Below are 16,575 nucleotides of genomic sequence, written 5' to 3' on the forward strand. Positions count from 1 at the left end.
CAAAGGAGCACTAGGACCCTGGGCTAAAGCCCATTAATAAAAAGCCAAAGACTCCCATTGACTTCCATGAATGTTGGATGAGGCTCTGTCTGTATCCTGCACAGAAAGAAGGTGCTTGTCCCCTTGGTATAGCCATGCAACATAGGGCAGAATTTCCCATTAGATCCCATTTTCCAATCTTACCTGGTGGGCTGTTGGGGACCCAGGCTTCCAGGGTGCCTCAGAGTTGGGGACCCCAGGCCTTCCAGGGTGTATATCTCTGGGACACCTTGTCAGGTTGGTTCATTTCCTTTCACAGAGAATTTCAAAATTTGGGGCTTTCATTCCTAATCAGAAGGAAGCCAAATTTTAAAATATTAAAATCGTCTGTAACATGGAATTACCTTTTCCTCCACACAGCTCTAATAATAATTCTTACTTAAATCAGATAAGTATCAGGATTCTCAATAAGATCAATATTCTTGTGCCATCAATGAACTCTTACATTCCTTCCGCAGTGTCTTCTTTCTCCTTTGTGTTGATTCTTTCCCTTTTACTTAGTTTCTCCTCTGCTGTTTTATTTTTTGGTGTCCCCCATCCTCCCCCTATTATATAGTTTCTTTCCACCCAGGCATTTCCATTTCTTTTCTTCTTCTTCACACCTGTCCAATTCATTCCTTTGTGTAGGAACTACTATTGCACTAAACAGAAATTTTCAAGAACTCTGCTCTTTGAAACACTAGCATTCAGCAATTCAAAGATAAGCGTCTCCTCACGTGTGTATTTCACATACTCATTGAATTCTTATTGTAGAGCTGCTCTTAAGTGTTGCCACTGAGTTTTCTTCAAAACTGTCCATGTTGAATTGCTTATTTCAATTTAAAAAATCCCAACCTTTATGGAATTATGTGGGCATTGTAAGAAAATAAAAGACAGGTCAATTATTCACTGTGATAGTCCTTTAAAAATAAATTATAAAACTATAACTGTATTTTTAGATGTATTCCTAGGTATTGTTTAGGGATTTGGAAATGAAATCAAACACTACTAACAACAACAACAAAAGGTACCTCATTAAACAAGAACTCTTGTCTAACTATGTGGATTTCTGGGCTCATGAGACTTATCTCTCTTGCAGTGGCAAACTAAGAACAGAAAGAAAAACGCTACTTTCAAAGGTAAAACTATGTCTCTGGATTTTATAGTGAACCTGAAGCAACTATATAACATGCTGTGTCACTACAGGTTGCAGGTACACAGTATGTACAGAATATACTTATACTGTAGAGAAGAATTCTCATCACTTCAAAACTTACTGGGTGAAAAGGCCTGGATGTTACAGAAGATCAGATTAGATAATCATACTGATCCCTTTTGGCCTTAAAATCTGTGAAACGTTATTACATTATAAACTATTTATTTATTGTGTTACAGTAGCACCTAGAGAGGCCCTAATCCTTGTGCTAGGCACTGCACAAACACAATCTAAATAGAAAAGAGACAAATGGTAGGAGGGGACACAAGCATAGAGAGGTGAAGTGACTTCCACAGGGTCACACAGCAAGTCAGCATCAGGGAATAGAACCCAAGTCTCCTGGATCATAGCCTTTCTTATTAGTCATAGAGTTTAAGGTCCAAAGGACCACCAGATGATCTAGTCAGATCTCCTGTATACCACAGGCCACCTACACCACTCAGCACCCACACACTAAACCCAGCAGTGAACATTTGACCAAAGTATTACAGCCCATATGAGACTAAAGAGGTATGTGCCAAAGGCAGAGAATAGGAGGAACTGAGCTGCACCAATGCCTGAGGCCCCTGCAAGAACAACATAAGAACGGTCATACAGGGTCAGACCAGTGGTCCATCTAGCCCATTATCCTTTCTTCTGACAGTGGCCAATGCCAGATGCTTTAGAAGCAATGGACAGAACAGGGCAATTATTCAGTGATCATCCACTGTTGTCCAGTTCCAGCAGTTGTCAGTCCCAGGCTTAGGGACACCTAGAGCACAGGAAAGGAGTACTTGTGGCACCTTAGAGACTAACAAATTTATTAGTCTCTAAGGTGCCACAAGTACTCCTTTTCTTTTGCGAATGCAGACTAACTCGGCTGCTACTCTGAAACTACAGCACAGGGTTTCATCCATGACCATCTTGGCTAATAGCCATTGATTAACCTATTCTCCATGAATGTGTCTAATTCTTTTTTGAACCAGTTATAGTTTTGGCCTTCAGAACATCTCTTGGCAATGGCAGGGTATTGATTAAAGGAGATATACCCAGAAAATTTCAGCAAGTTACCTGGACTCCATGCTGTGGAGGAAGGCAAAAACAAAACCCCCCAACGTCACTGCCAATATGACCTGGGGAAAATTCCTTCCTGTCTTTACTTCTGACGATCTGTTAGACTCTGAGGATGTGAGCAAGAGCCAGCCAGCCATGCACATGAGAGAGAGAATACTCAGTGACACCTCAGCACTCTGGCCCACCCTGCCCAATCTCCCATCTCCAGCCATGGCCATCTTTGATGCTTCAGAAAAAGGAAACCAAAAAACCCCCATGGTACAGTGGGCATGGGGGGAAGGGTGGGAAATCCCCTGCAAGTGACTGGCTAAAGCGCTGAAGCATGAGCTTTAGAAACATGACATAACACAGAAGAGACCACCACCACCCCCCCGCCACAGGCAGCTGAGCCCTGCCCCCCAGCATCACAAGCAATTCTGCCATACAATATGACTCATATATTTATTCAGTTCTCTCTTAAAACTAAAAAAAAATGTTTGCCTCAAAACTCCTATTGGAAGGCTATTCCAACCTCTCTGATGGTCAGAAACCTTCTAATCTCCAGCATGAAATTGTTCATGGCCAGTTTGTACCATTTGTTCTTGTGCCAATAAGGACATTAGCTTAAATAGCTATTCACCCTACCTAATGTTTAGCCCTCGGTGTATTTAAAGTAATTTAAAGTAATCATATCCCCTCTCAGCCTTCTTTTTGATAAGATAAACAAGCCAAGCTCTCTGTCTCCTCATAATGTAGACCCTCCATTGTTCTGATATCATAGTATCTCTTCTCTTACTTGTTCCAGTTTGAATTTATCTTTCTTAAACATGGTGACCATGAGATCTCTACCATTGCATTGTACAACTGCATCAGTACTTCCCTATCTCTGCTGGGAATGCCACTCCTGATGCATCCTAGGATCACATTTGCCTTTTTCACAGTTGCGTCACATTAGAGACTCATAGTCATCCTATGATAGTCCAGCATACCATGGTCTCGCTCTTCCTCTGTCCCTCCCAACTGATGATCTCCCAACGTGTAGCAGAAATTCTTATAATTATACCCTAAGTGTGTGACCTTACACTTTGTACTACGGAATTTCATTTCATTTCTGTCACTCCAGTCTTCAAGGTCATCCAGATGTACCTTTGTGATATTTCAGTCCTCTATATTAATGATGCCTCCCAATTTTGTATCATCAGCAAATTTCATTGACACACTCCTACTTTTTGTGTGAAGGTCATTAATAAAAATACTGAATAAGATTGGTTCCAAGACCAATCACTGAGGGACTCCGAGCAGTCCAGTAGTAACCTCCCTGCAGTCCAGTAGTTCACCTTTCAGCACAACCCATTGCCTTCTCCTCTTTAGCCAGTTCCTTGCCCACGATACAATTTTACTAATCCTCATCTTCTCTAGTTTAACTAATAATTTACCATGTGCTACCATCAAATGCTTTACAGATCTACTGCATTTCCCTTATCTAAAAAAGGTGTTATTTTCTCAAAGAAAGAGATCAGGTTAAACTGGCATGATCTACCTTTTGTAAACCCATGTTGCATTACATCCCCTTTTACATTTACCTCTATAAATTTAATTATTCTTTCCTTCACAATTTGTTACAAAGTCATACAACCTCATATGTGGTAGTTTCCATTTCCATATACTCAATTCTGTCATCCATCCTGCCTCCATGCCAATGTTCCATGTTATCATCCGTGTTGAAAACTGAAGGAAAATATTAATTTGGTTTTTGGGCCATACCTAGATGATCTTTAATCTTCTCGGCATCCACTCTGCATGTTGGCCCAACCTCATCCTTCCTGTTAACTCTGATGTTTGTTCCTATGATTGGACCTTAAAACTGAAACTTTACATTCCTAAGCTTTTGTAACACTGCTGCATTTTACAGTGCATCAGTCACATCAGGATTCTAGGCTAAAATATTGGAGGCCTTCATGGTGTCATGCAGCTAATAGTGAAAATTAAAAATTTGTTGCATGAAAAATCAGAACCAGTGACTTTTCAAGCCTTTCCTTGAGGAGACCAAAGCTCAGTTTGGACACTTCATGTTCACTTACCAAATGAAATCTGGTGGCTGAGAAAAGAAAATGTGCTTTAAAGATTTGTTGTACTGCTTCAAAAAGTCAAACAAGCCGTGGGTTCACATAATGCCCTCTTTTAAAGTTGACTATGTAAATTATACTTTGAGATATTGCTTCTCATTTAAATAAACTGAATCTGTCATTCTGAGATAGGAATTAACTGTTCCCAAGAATGGGTAGATGCTGCCATTATTCAAAGACTGGATCAACACAACTTGACATAGTTCCTACATGTAAGAACTCAGTTTCTCTGTCATCTTGATATTCTGCTGAAAATTTACTTTCAGTGGATACTTAGGTGGACATTTTATAATCCAAAGTATGTTTAACTTTTTTTTTCAAATTTGAATGAAAGTGAACATGATATTAATGTTTATTATTGAAGAAAACAAACAAGAGACCCATAAACACATGAAAATAGCTTGATCCTTATAATAATGGTATCAAACCAAGATCCTTATAATAATGGTATCAAACCATTATTGATACCAATAATGGTATCAAACTTTATTCGGATGTTCTGCTCTAAGGTAAAGCTAAAAGCACTAATGTTTCAGTAGGGTGGCTGTTTCTTTAGGAATCTGCTCTGGCAGAAAACAAGTCTATACATTTAAAATGAGGTGCAAGCACCCTGGGTCAATGATGGGGACGGCATGTGGCCCTGCAAAAACTCACAGATGGATTTGCATGGATTAGGAAAATATTGTATGTGGAAATGTGGGTTACAAGCAAAATGGATGAGTGTGCTTTTGAAAATGTCTTCTCTGTATGTCTCAGTAGTGGCAGTAGGTTCTTTTCCCATTTTCTGAGTAACTGATTAGAAGGTAGAGATTCTTCTGGCTTCCATGTAACACCCTTAATACACAATCAAAATACAGTGTAAATCCCGGTTTATAGTTGAGACCTTTTCTGAGGGATAGTGGATTAATGTGGTTGCTGGACTACACAATGCAAAAAGGATTATTAAGATTTTAGTCCGGGGGTTGGATGGAGGAGAAATGGAATAGGAGCCTTTAGACTTGTAGCACAGCACAGGCCTTGGAAGGTATCATCCACAATTACCTGCTTTGTATCTTTGTGAAGTTTATACCTAACAGATACACAGTTTCCTTGTTCTCTGTTTTTGATTATGGTTGATATTGAATACATTTGGTGTCATCCTATTCATCAGTGACTGCATTGAGCTGCATTTATCAAACTACTATTTCTAGGTATTGTCAGGTTGTTGAGTGTAATAGTTCAGGCTGCTCACATTTTTTGGATCCCAAGACAGTTAATGCTGTGCCCTTTGTCTATGTGGGTTTATTGTTTTCTTTGCTTATGATCTGAAGTAACTGGTGGCAAAATCAACCTTCAGAATGTGGATAAAGGTATGTGCTGATTAGCCGGTAGTCTGAATCATTTTTATTGCAAATTAGTAACTGTCACATTCCAGACCAGTGAGGGGTTGTATCATTGCCTGCCCTGCAACCAGTGCTTTGCTGTTGTAGCTCCCAACCTGGGCCACTCCTGAACAGCCTACCAGACACACATCCTAAGTGTCTGTGTATAGCCACAGCCCTGGTCCAGCAGCTATGACTCCAGCAGCCTGGCAGCAACACACCAGTCAAACTCTGGCTTCCACCAGCCTTGGTTAGTACTTGCAGTGTGACCCCCAACACCCTCCCAATTCCAAATTTCCCCCCAAAACATGTGTTGTGCACAGTCCAGCCCTCTCCTGGGCAGTTCAGATATTAAAGGTCCATTGCCCCTTCAGAGGGTCAATATTCAACAGTTTGTTACTAACAAGCAGTTCAGTTTAAATACAGCATTGGTTTAGATAAAGAAATAAAACAAGTCTGTTAACAAAAGAAGATAGGATTTTAAGTGAATTCAAATATCAGGTATTTAAATGATTAAAAGAGAAATAAAGGTAAAATGCTTTCTAGTAGCTAAAACTTAACAAGCTGGACTTGGATTCAAAGTAAAATCCTTATCACATGTTTCCAGCAACATGGCTGACCAAATTCTCAGGTCAGGATCTCCCCCCAAAGTCAAAGGGCTGGTTCCTTTATTGTCTTCGGTGTAAGAGAGAGAGCAAGCTTGGGCTTTTCTCCCCCTTTCTTTTAATAGTCCAATTAACCTTTGAAGTGGATTCTTTTGAGGGTTACCCGTAAAAGCAAAGTTTATTCAAACAGTAAAGAAGGCAACATGGTGTCTACAAGAGCTCAGAGACTCCTTCGCCTTCTTCTCAGCTGGGTTTGCTGAAATGCAAATTTGCTTTATCTCCTGCCATTTCCTCTCCCAGCTGTCTCGAGGACTGTGTGGTTTTGAACATATACCAAGAATATCATACAGGAGGGCTTCACAAATAATGTTGCAACATACATTTCATCATGACGTTATTAACCAACGAAAAAAGAAAAGGAGTACTTGCGGCACCTTAGAGACTAACCAATTTATTTGAGCATGAGCTTTCATGAGCTACAGCTCACTTCATCGGATGCATACCGTGGAAACTGCAGCAGACTTTATATACACACAGAGAATATGAAACAATACCTCCTCCCACCCTACTGTCCTGCTGGTAATAGCTTATCTAAAGTGATCATCAAGTTGGGCCATTTCCAGCACAAATCCAGGTTTTCTCACCCTCCACCCCCCCACACAAATTCACTCTCCTGCTGGTGATAGCCCATCCAAAGTGACAACTCTCTACACAATGTGCATGATAATCAAGTTGGGCCATTTCCTGCACAAATCCAGGTTCTCTCACCCCCTCACCTGCCTCCCAAAAACCACACACACAAACTCACTATCCTGCTGGTAATAGCTCATCCAAAGTGACCACTCTCCCTACAATGTGCATGATAATCAAGGTGGGCCATTTCCAGCACAAATCCAGGTTTTCTCACCCTCCCACCCCCATACACACACAAACTCACTCTCCTGCTGGTAATAGCTCATCCAAACTGACCACTCTCCAAGTTTAAATCCAAGTTAAACCAGAACATGGGGGGGGGGGGGGTAGGAAAAAACAAGGGGAAATTTCAACATGATAAATGAACTAATTTAAAATATTTTCCATGCCTCATCTGTCCACTCCACAAGCTGTCAATGAGCTTGGATTGGAAGCTTTCATGTCAATAGTCCACAGCGAGCACTTGTATTGTTTTGAAATAAGAATGTTGTTTCCATGACAAACTTAGAACTTTTTGGAACTAAGCTGATATCCACATACTTTCAGGTTTATGTAAGAAAAATGATGTTTTTATGAAATTTCTAAGGCCAGGGGTCCTTTGTTTGCTTGACCATAATAAAACCCTTGTATTGTTCTTTTTCGTTTTTTGGTCTTTTAGGTAGATAGCAATTAGGGAAAAGCAAAAGATAGAGACATTAGAAATATTGAACTTTATTTTAAACATTAACCTTTTATTATTATTATTATTTTATTATTTTTAGTGTCATTTTTTTTTACTGTAAAAGTAACCGTTAATGTATTTAAATTTACGGAGGGAAGTGATTTGGCAAATGTTTATAATGGCTTAGAACTGTAAGATACACATCACCTTGTTCTGCAACAGGCTCAGATTTTTCTGAGTATTTACTTAGTGGAGTTAATACAGGAGTGTGGGATGGGAGAAAAGCCTTGGAAAACACTTTTACTGTTTTTGAGATGCTACAGGCTGGTCATTTTGGATTTGTTGAACTTTTTACACTTAATAAAGTATTTTAATGTGCCTTTAGGGGATGCCATAACTTTGCTATTCTGCCTTATCACCCTGGCCTGCTTAAATAACACAATGTTCCGGTGAGGTATCACATTAAAGTTGATTCTAGTTAAAAGTGGATTTTGGCTTTTTGCCAAACACTGCACAATTCTCAGTAAGTTAAATGGTCCCATAAGCTTTTTAACACTCAAGGTTTCCAAACAGGCTGAAATACGGAGCTTGTTTAAATATTTTCCCAAAGAATCTTTTTTGTTTTTGTATAACTCTTTCCCTCTTGGAACTGGAATAGCCCTTTCCTCCCTGGATTTGACATCTGTACTCATATGGACATTGTTATTAGCATAGGTGTGACTTACAATGGCCCCCCTCTACCGTAAGTTGAGCCAGGTGATTCTTGGCTAGTGGCACAACCTCACTAAACCGTGGCTATCCCTCTCATATATTATAATGTTCTGTCCACAATAGCCCCCCTTCAACAGAGAATACGCCATCAAGCAGCTGCGTCCCCAGTCATTGCCAATGTACTTCACATGTGTAACATTTTCCTTCCCAGAGGCAGAGTGCATTCACCTACGTAATTGGCCATGACCTCTTCTTGCCCAGAGCACAGGGACTCAAGTCCATGCCCATTTCCAAATGTTTTAAGACACAAGGCAGCACATAGCTGTCATGCCAGTGGGCAAGCCTCAGGGTAGATGAAATTTTGATACAAGCACTTGTATCATCATCAGAGGTTTCTGTTTGAGCTTGACAAGATTCCTGTTTCTAAATATTTGAACATGCATGTCTTAAATGCTACTATGTCTGTCTCAGAACTGTTTCTATCTGTGCTGGTGGGTGTATTTTTTTTTAATTTAAATTATCTCTTTTGAGTTTTTATAGGGAAAAAAAAGAAAATGTTTATCTTTTTAGCTTATTGATATCAGCCTGCAGGCTAGCTGTTCTCAGAAGGATGGAAAGTATATTGGTTAAGAGATGCAGGCACCTATTTTGTGATAAAGAATTTCTTTGCATTTTTTCCCAGTAAAGTAAATTGCTTGCAGGATATTGCTAAGAATGTAATCCTTTCAGTGCTGCATCTCAGTAGATATAGTTTAAACTGCTTTCTCTTATTACAGAGTTAAGTTTTGTGTGTGTGTGTGTTTTCCTGCAGAAACATTGACTTCCCATGTAACAAATATAAGTAACTAGATTTCTTGTCTGACCAGCGCTTTATATTAAAATGCAGTTGAAGTCCAAAAATGGCCTGGAAAAACAATGCCACTCCATGCCAAATTTTACAAGGTCTAGATGATCCCAGGATCCCTTCTCTACAGGAATTATTCAAACCCAAAAGTCATAAGTAGTATTTTCTTGAGAGGTGTTAGGAAGTGCCCCTTTAATTTCCAACATTTTAATTTCCAATAAGCTACATAGGAGTCCTTCTGGAGAGAGGGCAACTTTAATTTAGCACTGCACTCCACAGCCACCACACTGATGGTGACTGCATCAGAGATTCATTGAACAGATGCATAATCTGGTTGCTTTGGCATAACCCCCACCCAGTCAGTATAAAAATGGCCTGGCCCCCTGGTTGCTTTACCCCTGCAGTCTCCATTTATATAAAATTTGAATTTATCACACATGGAGCTTATGTGTTGAGTAAGAAGAAGCACTTTAATAAATAAACTTTCTTCCTGAAGGATGTTAAAAACCAAATTCTTTCCAGCCTCCCTTAGTTGCCGTGCTATGAATGTGCTCCTTTGGTACCAATGTCAATCATGTTCGGCTTTCATTTCATAATGCTTCAAGTTGCACGTAAAACAGGCATGATGCTACTTTTAAATGTCACCTTTTAGTGTTGTGTTTAATTCATTTCTATGGTGTGATGCTGAAATGAAAGGAGAAAAATGACAAGTAAATAATGGAGCAAGAAAGGCAAATGTAATATTTCAAAGCCACATCTGGCAAGAGATGTAGTTTGTCCTGTAGTAAAAATACATTTGAAAATATATAAAAAGAGACTATAGTTAAGCTGAAATCATAACCCTTTCCTTTTAAAGTAATAGCTCACAGCCACATATTCATATTTCAGTAAGCAAACTGAATAGGAAGTGGGCAAGGGAAGCAGTTGGTAGTGACTGAGTTCTTACAGAAGCACCTGGTATAGATTGCATTTGGAGAAAACTGTGTGCGTTGACTGGCTACCAGGAACAAATAAACTATAAATGTTCTGATTCTACTTTTAGAAAAGGAGTTTTGGTGATTTATCAATTTATATTTTCCTTTTGGTATTTGGTGGTGCTTCAACATAAACTGTACAGAAAGTTGTGTAGATGTGTGTGCATAGGATGAACTTATCAAAGGTTTTGTCCACCCTTATATAAGGAATATAAGACACTGGAGTACTTGCTGAGTATGCTGGGCAAATTATGTAAATGAAGGTCAACAGTACTGATCTCAGCCTATTTTGAGGGTCCTGTGGAAGAACACGCAAGCCCCCTTGTTAAAATTCTGCCAGTAGTGTTGGGGAATTTCTCCGTTTTGGATGGTGTTGCTTTCTAAATCATCCCTGCCAGGGACAACTTAAAAAATACTTCCGGAAGGAACAGTTTATTGTTTTTGGAATTCATCAAATTGTACCAAACTGCAAGAATATTTTTTTTAAAATCCACAGAAGTTTACTTCCATTGATCTGAGAGGATCTCAGGTAGAACAGTGATTGGCACCAAAATAAGACAACCTGGACTGACTGTTGAACAGAGAGAGCACCCTACAAAGTTTCTTTCTTTCCCCACTCCCCTATTTCCAGTTACAAAAGTTGATCAGTATGTGATGTATATTTTCAGGAAGATTCCCTTAGCATAGATTATTTTTGTTAATTTTATAATATTGTGTAGTAAATTCCATTTCACGAATTGCTGCTTCTTGCCAAGGCATAAAAATGTTTGGAAAAAAATTAATAATCCAAATCATTATTTAAAAAAAAAAAACACCTTAACCTCCACTTAGTCTGTTTAAGTCCCTGCCCTCGGAGAGCATGTTACTGTTTAATTCATGATCCTGCTAGAGACTTGGATTTTGTTTTGTAAATAATAATCTCTTTGGGGAAAGCAATATCAAATTGTTTATATAAGGATGCACAAAATTCATTATGTAAACTATCAGCAAGTTTTGGTCTGAAAAATACTGGCATCTTTCCCACCCCCGGCCCTCCCCCGGCCATTCTTTTAAATCCATTCTCTCTCTCTGCATTTGAGTCTATTGATATTAAAGAACTGTTCTGTGATTATGAAATCCATTTACCTCAGAACACTTTTTATTTGGGGTGCAAAGAGAAGCATCTACAAAATCTCAGTCAAATATCAATTTATTATTCTGTCCCATATTCTTAATCTACAGTTATATAAACAATTTTATTTATTTTCTGTTTGATATTGCATCTGGATCTGTGATTAAGATTGATCCTCAGCTGCTTTTTCCCATGCTTTTTACTTTGTAAAAATATCTAGCAAACATTAAATCATAATGATAGTCTTCAGGGGTATCTAAGAAACTGAATGTGCTTTTACCAGATAAGAACAGCCTTAATTTACCCTTACGGGAATATCAGAATGGTGAATTACTATGGCTATCCAATGAATGTTGAGTCAGCATGAATGCATTTCAATAAATGTGTTATTTCTGGCAAACTGAAAATGCAGAGGTTTATTGTGTTGATGAGGAATCTGAATTTGAAATACCTGGAGCAAATCCATTATTTTGTTACCTTTTGTCATGTTTCATCATCTCCATATTCATATGCTCAGGTTAATTTAAATTTGGTTTAAATTCCTTAATTTTCTTACAACTCTGGAGTATACTACTATGTACTCTAAAATGTGTTAGATCTTATTTTCTCAGGTGTATCTTTAAACCAGGTGTAATCTCTGATTTATCACTCTAGCAAACCTTGAGACTATCCCTTGAACCCACCAGTTCCAAAAGGTAGGAAACATCAGACCTGTAATATCATAAATCTCAAGGAGAATTTTCAAAACCCTGCACAGCAAGGGCAAGATTGTTGGTTCCCTGTATGCCCATGCAGAGAAATATGGGAATGTAAGGCATTCCCTTACTCCCCTACACTGGCTACCCACCCTGTACACTATGTGCCAGCTGAAGCAGCTGAGCCAGCACAGAGGTGGCAGTAATCTGTGCCAGGTGTAGGGCTGGAATAGACTACTTCCCGCTAGTGAGGTGAAACGAGACTGAATTGTGACCAAGGCCAGATTTACACCTTACGCGCCCTGAGGCACAGCATCTTCAGTGCCCCCCCGCCTACAGCTGACCTTTGTGTTTTCTGTAAAAAAAAGAAACTTTTAGCCCATTTTTAACTTTTAGGTGCTCCTGGGCACATGCTTACTGTGCCTAACTGGAAATCTGGCCCTGATTGTGACTCTGAGTCAGAGAGAATCTTCACAGGAAAAATACTACTAGGCTTTGAAGGATTTGCTTTTTGGGGGTAAATGTCGATTACACTGTACACACACAATCCAAGAAAAAATTTTCTTCCATCAATGATGATCTAAATTGACAAAATAAGAAAAATGCTTCTTGAAAACTGTTTAGAGTTTGATTTAAGGAGATTTACTTCGTATATTTTGAAATGTGATGCTAACAATATGTGTTTTAATGATTACAAAGCTTTAACTTTTTGAATCTCAGTGCCTACTGTCATTTAGTAATTATTGTCCAACCTCCCCCTCGTCTCTCCCCCATGATTTCCCACAACTATGAAAATTTTATTCGATAAAAATGCTTAAAATAAACATCACATTATCTGTCAAAATTGTATTTTTAAAAATGAATTATGTTAAAGTTAATTATCATCATCATTGGTTACACACAGGTTGGTTAATGTCACACTCAAGTATTAGGTTTGTGCACACAAATATGAGGGAAGCCCAGGCCATGGGAGTATGCATCTTGGGCCTTGTCCTGTGGGGTGCCAAGGGTATTTCTGCAGCATGCAATATAAGGCCCATTTTGTGTAACGCACCTGTTTTACAGAAAATCTCTCCCTCAAAGAATAAATAAGCAATCTCAGTCTTTGCATTCTCGTGATCCACCTCTTCCTTCCTAGCAGTTCTGGTTTCCTTTCTCTGCTTTTCTCTGCCGATCACCCTGTTTTTTTTCTCTGAAAGAATTTCTGTCTTTTTTAAATTCTATTTTCTTATAATTCTTTTGAAATATAAAATAATAGCAAAATACACACTCTATGTAATGAACGTACGGTGGGAAAAGGTTGCTCGTAGGAAAGAAAAAAACACACTGCAGCCACCATCCACTAAAGCCCAGAGTTTATAAGTGCTTATAAGGAATAAATTATCAGGAAGAGTTTTGGGGAGGAAGCTATTACCAACAGGTGTCACAGAGAGCACTGTTCAGTTTATAACTAACATCTAATATGTATCAGTTCACTATTAACTTCTTGTGTAAGGTTCCAAATCACTAAGGGGAGAAAATTATCATTTTCTCTACTTTTTTTGTTAGCTAAATATGGAGTATTAAATAGCTCTTAGGGCCTACACTTTTTAAAGTGCATGCGCATTTTCTCCTGTCCAGAACTGTGGACACGCTGCCTGATACACAAGTGTAAATAAGGGATTTTCTCATGCCCATGCCTTTTCACTTGCGTTACCTTAACTTGTATTTGTGCCTTTTTCAAAATGTATGCTTTAGTGTGTGTCTGCCATCTTGAGGCTGAGCAGCATCAGAATTATCCAAAAGGTACTACAATATAAAGGATATAGCATCTTCAAAATCATAAGAAATTTATCTTATCGTGTTATATATCAGCCTTAGCACCTTTCAATTATGCCTTCTGAGGGAGATCTCATCCGTAGACTATGAATTGGTTTTGTATGTTGTAGGTTCAGGAAAAAAAATAGATTTTCTCTCCCTGAGTATACAGTAACTCTCCTGTCTCTTTCTAATCTTATCCATGATTCCTTTTCGTACCTGAAGGAAAAATAATAATAAACCATCAGAGATAAGTGTGTCCTTGGAGTTAATTGGTATAATACATGACTTCTCTTGATTCAGCAATAAAGTGGACACAACTCATTGTTAGGAATACAATAAGCTTTTTTTTCAGTTTGTTCATATAATTCTAAATCTGCACTACCCACTTACTTAGGGCCAGATTCTTGTCTCAGTTACACTGGTGTAAATCCAGAGTAACTTCACTTAAATTAGTAGTTACTAAGATTTACACTAGTATAACTGAGATCAGAATCTGCTCCTTAATACTTTGCAAGTTTATTTTCTTAAGGCCTTCCCCTTACTCGCAATGATCAAGCATAGCATATGCACTTTAGTTTCCAGCATTTGTGAATGATTAAAGGAAGAGTTTTCTTAATAAAGCTTTTGAAATTATTTCTGGAACTCTTGTATGAACAGGCTTTTTCCGCCAGATTTCTAGTATTCTCTAGTTTGAGCTAAGTAAATAATACTGTGAGACATAGCCCTTTTTTTTTTTCCAGTATTTCAGTGTGTCCACATTAGTATATTAAGGGATCAAAAAGAGGGGAAGAGGTGAACCTCAGTGAATTTTTAAACCTAAAAAATAGTTTGGGTAAAGTTCTTATTTTAATCTGTATTGATTTGGCCAAGTCTACTGATATCTCAGCCACTACGCCCTTCTTTTGGATCTCTTTTGACTTTATCATTTGGCTATTATCCTGTCCCAATGTCTCTGTTTTCCAAAGCACGTTTCCAAATCCTCCTGAACTTGTGGGGTCAGAGTTCTCCCATGTCTTTCATTTCATGTTTCTCAGCTCTTCCATCTCTTGAAGCAGAGAGAGTCTGGCAAACCATGTGACTCATGTTATGTAGAATAGCTAATTTTAATTCAACCCTTTTTTTGATGCATGAACCAATTAATTACAGTAACTCCTCACTTAACGTTGTAGTTATGTTCTTGAAAAATGCGGCTCACGAAAGCTTATGCTCAAATAAATTGGTTAGTCTCTAAGGTGCCACAAGTACTCCTTTTCTTTTTGCGAATACAGACTAACACGGCTGCTACTCTGAAACCTGTCATTATGCAAGGCACTGCATTTATCTGTATGGAGTGGAAATCTATCAACTTCATGAAAAAACTCATACAGATACAGACAGACATCATCTTCCTTTCCAAATGCAAACAGATGGAATCATACCAAAAGGACTGAAGGTAAAAAATCCATTACAATCTACACACAGACTATGCTGACAGCTTGTGCCACACGCTCTCAAAGAAACTGCGGAACCACCTGATCAACATCCTCTACAGCAAACAGGGAAAGATTAAGAATGAGCTCTCAAAAATGGGTACTCTCATAAAAAACAACCTTCCACACAAACTTCCTCGTGGCTGGACTTTACTAAAACTAGACAAGCCATTTACAACATACACTTTGCTTCTCTACAAAAGAAAAAGGACACTAAATTATCTAAACTACTACATGCCACAAGGGGCCACAGCAATGGTTCCCTTAACCCACCCAGCAATATTGTTAATCTATCCAACTATACTCTTAGCCCAGCGGAAGAATCTGTCCTATCTCGGGGCCTCTCCTTCTGCCCCTCCACCCCCACGAACATGATACAGTTCTGTGGTGACCAAGAATCCTATTTTCGACGTCTCTGACTCAAGGAATATTTCCAACACACCTCTGAACAACATACTAATCCACAGAGACCTTCCTACCAACACTACAAAAAGAAGGATTCTAGGTGGACTCCTCCTGAAGGTCAAAACAGCAGACTGGACTTCTACATAGAGTGCTTCTGCCGATGTGCACGGGCTGAAATTGTGGAAAAGCAGCATCACTTGCCCCATAACCTCAGCCGCGCAGAACACAATGCCATCCACAGCCTCAGAAACAACTCTGACATCATAATCAAAAGGGCTGACAAAGGAGGTGCTGTTGTCATCATGAATAGGTCGGAATATGAACAAGAGGCTGCTCGGCAGCTCTCCAACACCACTTTCTACAAGCCATTACCCTCTGATCCCACTGAGGGTTACCAAAAGAAACTACAGCATTTGCTCAAGAAACTCCCTGAAAAAGCACAAGAACAAATCCGCACAGACACACCCCTGGAACCCCAACCTGGGGAATTCTATCTGCTACCCAAGATCCATAAACCTGGAAATCCTGGGCGCCCCATCATCTCAGGCATTGGCACCCTGACAGCAGGATTGTCTGGCTATGTAGACTCCCCCTTCAGGCCCTACGCTACCAGCACTCCCAGCTGTCTTCGAGACACCACTGACTTCCTGAAGAAACTACAATCCATCGGTGATCTTCCTGAAAACACCATCCTGGCTACTATGGATGTAGAAGCCCTCTACACCAACATTCCACACAAAGATGGACTACAAGCCATCAGGAACACTATCCCTGATAATGTCACGGCTAACCTGGTGGCTGCACTTTGTGACTTTGTCCTCACCCATAACTATTTCACATTTGGGGAGAATGTA

The 16,575-nt window shown here is 39.2% G+C and overlaps 1 protein-coding gene across 11 annotated transcripts in view; it reads left to right on the top strand.

The window, feature by feature from the left end:
* Nucleotides 1–16,575, top strand: part of KDM4C (lysine demethylase 4C) — a 475,753-nt gene that overhangs the window by 385,376 nt on the left and 73,802 nt on the right. Inside the window, exon 19 of one of the 11 annotated variants that reach the window (XR_012668619.1) lies at nucleotides 1,118–1,157. The exons of the other annotated variants lie outside the window; for them this stretch is intronic. The gene's annotated coding sequence lies outside the window, so the exon portion shown is untranslated. The remainder of the gene's footprint in view (nucleotides 1–1,117; nucleotides 1,158–16,575) is intronic. 11 annotated transcript variants of the gene reach the window in all.

The sequence above is a fragment of the Caretta caretta genome, chromosome 5 (genome assembly GCF_965140235.1).
Source record: "Caretta caretta isolate rCarCar2 chromosome 5, rCarCar1.hap1, whole genome shotgun sequence".
Classification (NCBI taxonomy): Eukaryota; Metazoa; Chordata; order Testudines; family Cheloniidae; genus Caretta; species Caretta caretta.